This window comes from Leuciscus leuciscus (genome assembly GCF_965113295.1).
Source record: "Leuciscus leuciscus genome assembly, chromosome: 14".
Lineage (NCBI taxonomy): Eukaryota > Metazoa > Chordata > Actinopteri > Cypriniformes > Leuciscidae > Leuciscus > Leuciscus leuciscus.
In genome coordinates, this window is record NC_138738.1 from 34,337,254 (window position 1) to 34,341,748 (window position 4,495).

Below are 4,495 nucleotides of genomic sequence, written 5' to 3' on the forward strand. Positions count from 1 at the left end.
GGATGAGTCAGGTAGACATAAACAGGGTCCCTCATTCGAATACAAGAAACGGGCAAATGCAAAGTTTAAATATGCTCTACGTTTCATTAAGAGGAAGGAAAATACAATGAGGTCGGACTCTTTGGCAAGGAAGCTGCAATATAATAGTCCTATTGAGTTCTGGAAAGAAATCAAAAGAATGAATAACTGTAAAACATCGTTACCAACGAATATTGATGGTGTCAACGGCTCGGAAGAAATTACTCAATTGTGGCAGAAACATTATTATGAGCTGTTTAATTGTGTTAAAAGTAAGTCTTTTACAATGGGTGACATTGACAGTATTGAAGATGCAATTGTTCTACCTCAAGAAATATATGATGCAATTATGATGCTAAAGGATAATAAGGCATGCGGTATGGATGAGATATCTGCGGAGCATTTAAAATTTGCAAGTAGAAAACTCTGTCTTCTAATTGCTATTTGTTTTACTGGGTTGTTAGTCCATGGTATTTTACCTGATTCTATTTTATCTGTCACACTAGTGCCTGTCATTAAAGGAAAAGCTGGTAAGATAAACAGCTTGGATAATTACAGGCCTATAGCTTTAGCCAGTATTTTATCCAAGGTCTTGGAGAGGATTATATTGAATAGGCTAGAACATTTTGTCTTGACCTCTGACAATCAGTTTGGCTTCAAACCTAAACATGGCACTGATATGTGTATTTTTGCCCTAAAGGAGGTTTTAGATTTATATAACAGGCATAATTCAACAATCTTTATGTGTTTTATTGATGCTTCTAAAGCCTTTGATCGGGTAAATCATGAGAAACTGTTTTACAAATTGCATAATAGAGGGGTTCCCAAATATTTAGTGAGAATCTTGGCCTTTTGGTATGCCCATCAGTCAATGTATGTGAAATGGAGTAACTTTATGTCTGCCTCGTTCAATGTAAGTAATGGCGTTAGGCAGGGAAGCATCTTATCTCCTTTTCTCTTTAATATTTATATGGATGATCTATCAAAGTTGTTAAACAAATGTGGAACAGGCTGTATGGTTGGGGACACCATTATTAACCACCTCATGTACGCGGATGACCTGGTCATTTTTTGTCCATATAGTGCTGGCCTTCAACAGCTACTAAGGGTATGTTCTCAATATGGCTCAGACTTTGATATTACTTTCAATTCTAAGAAGAGTAATATAATGATTGCTAGAAGCAGGGAGGACAATAAACTCTCATTTCCTGCTTTTTTTCTGTCGGGTATTTTACTTAAAGTGTGTGATGAGGTCAAATATTTGGGACATTATATAACTGATGACCTGTCTGATGATAGGGACATTCATAGACAGTATTGTATGTTGTATGCACAAGCTAATATGCTGAATCGCAAATTTAGTATGTGTTCACTATCTGTGAAGACTACACTTTTTAAAGCTTTTTGCACTCCGATGTACACTGCCCACTTGTGGCGGCGCTATAAAAAAAGCAGTATGCAGAAACTCAATGTGGCATATAATGATGGTTTGAGGCTGCTGCTTAAATTGCCACGATGGGGCAGTGCGAGCCAAATGTGTGTAAGTGCTAATGTATTTACGTGTCCTGCTGTACTCAGGAATCTCATGTACAGATGTATGTGTAGATTAGCAGAGTCATATAACAGCATCATTGCAACACTAGTGAATCCTGCATTGAGTGCAGTTAGGTTCACTTCGAGATTGTGGAACCATTGGCGTTTTAGTCTATATGCTAATATTTGAACACTCTCTTTGTGTTTGTGGTTTTTATTTTTTATTATTATTATGTGTATGTTTGTATAGTGCTATGGACCATTTTTTTATGTATGTCCTGAATAAAGAATATGATGATGAAATTGTAAAGGTCTTAAACGTTTTGTAAATGGATTTGATATTAGAATACAACTCCTAACTTAATTGTACAATGCATGCAATTCTTTTAAAACTTGTTTTCATTGTAGTTATGCTTTTTATGCGTAATCCACAGTGTAATGTAATTGAAACATTTGTTTTAATATCATAATTATTTTATAAAATGTATTACTCCTAACAATCAGTGAAATAAATGTGAAACGCATGTTATTGTGTTTTAGGTTCACTTATCAGTGAAAGATGTGAACGAGCTGTTGTAGCTGGTATTGTCAGCTTTTTATATTTTGCTGATATTTTTTTGTCAAATTAAAAATTAATGGATAATTTTATCACTTTTTTTTATTCTAATCCTCTTTCAAAAGAAGAAGAATGCTCTGCACTCCCTGAAACCTATGGGAAGAAAAAAACTGAACTTGCATATGAAAGTAAGAACTTTGATATGAAACAAAATACATACTATGCTGGGTTTCAAATTATGTAACTATAATATTGGTCAGCTAATTTTAAATTACTTCATTTTATCAGACCAAACCCCAGTTGTGCCCTCTGTTTTTAGCAAGGTATGCATAATCAATTTTAATGATGATTTAAAATGTGTATCATAGAACAATTTTAATCCACTTATATTTTTCTTTAAGGATGAGCTGTTAAAAGACGATGACCCTCCATCATGCTTCATCTTCAAGGTAGTTGAATAATGTTATATAATGTGCTTTTTAACATTTTTTAACGGCCTGTGCTAACTGTTGCTATCTTTTCAGTTATCAGGAGCGTTGCTGAGGAACATACTTCTTGAAGTTGTTCTTCAAGAAGGAGATGCTGCCTACATGCCCCTGTCATTGGCTTGCTCAAGGTTCAGGGACATAGTTGGGGATGATATTTTCAAGAATCAGGCACACTTCTTATGGCTAGAAAGTAAATATTGACATTGGGATTTCCCCAAGACTGGACATTTGATCTCTAACAGTTCTTCTGTGTTCAACACTCCATCAGGGCTTGCCAACAGCCATGGCTCTTCTGTGCTGACCACAGTGCCTCTGTGAATGACAGAGTAGCCACAGCCTTTGAGCCACTGGCAAGCTTTGAGCTCACTCTCGTTCCCATAGCGTGTAGCTGCATTTCCGTGGAACCTTGGGTAGAGATGCTCATTAAGGAACTTCTCAGGAGTGGCTCTGACTGGAACCCTCTTGGCAGAGCTAGCAGTGATGCGAATCTTACAAGCTTCATGCCATATGTGTGAGGAACTCCGCTCATTGGTGATGCGCTCCAGTGATGCAGATTTGGTCAGGTCAAGCGCAATGAAGGTATTGTAAAATAACATTTCTGGCAGGTGGCTGGAACATCATGTACCCCATGTGGGAGGAAATCTGGCTGGGATGGCTCTTCGTTTGGTTGAGCATTACGACATTTGTAAAGCAGGCTTCCTACAGGCAGCTTCAGGTGGCTCAAGCTCTCCCTCAGCTTTACATGAGATTAAAATGCAGGGGTGGGAGGCAGAGGTGGGCATTGTGACCTTGCTTCTATGTGCTGAAATTGGTCAGTGTCTCTATGGTGTGCAAACCTGATGTCCACTAACCGCTTTGGGGCAAGGTTCCTCTGGGTTCCAGCATTCCAGTAGAATTGCTCATCAGTGCACGCTACACCAGTGAGTCCCTGGGACACAGCATTCTGAACCTAACACAGAGACAATTACAGTCAGAATATTAAATATATAAAGATGTAGGGCCCTGTTTTAACGATCTAAGTGCATGGTCTAAAAAAAGATATATATAATATACTTCTTTATATATAATATACATATATAAAATACATTTTATATATAATATAAAGAAAATATTGTGTGTAAGATAGGGCCCATAAAGATATTCATTTCAAGCAACAATGGAGCAATTGGATCAATATACTGTACAGCAATTATACATCTTTAAGATTAAAAATGCAGACATCTGAATATACTACTAATAATCTTACTTTGGATCCAAGTTATATGATTAGACTTTTACTTACTGTGACATATCCAGCCCATTACTGTATGTCTGGAGAAATTGACTCCAAAACTGCAACTGATAGACTATTATCATTTTGAAAAGTGACAACAGCAGATATTATGAAATATTACATATTATGCTGTATGAGTCCAAGAGCTGATTTTTTTCACCACGTACGATTTGAGTAAAATATACTGAATATATCATGCTTTGGTGTAGACAAGATTTGTTGCTTACCTTGACTCCATACTATGTACTTACCTTCTTCCTCCAATATGAGATTTGACTAGATACTTACATATTCTCCACAATTCTCCAAGTCTGTGATACACAAATAGAATGTTAGTATAATCCACATTACCCATAAGGCTACATTTTATTCTATTAATATGAACGTACTCATATACTAATGGTATGAATTTGTAAAGCTGCACACAATTCATGTTACATCACATGGGCCAATAGTTTCCCCATATATATATATGTGTGTGTGTATATATATATATATATATATATATATATATACACACACACACACACACACACACACACATACATATATATATACACACTTCTACCATCACTCACACACATCATCAACTCATCCCTCCATACTGGCACCTTCCCTACAGCATTC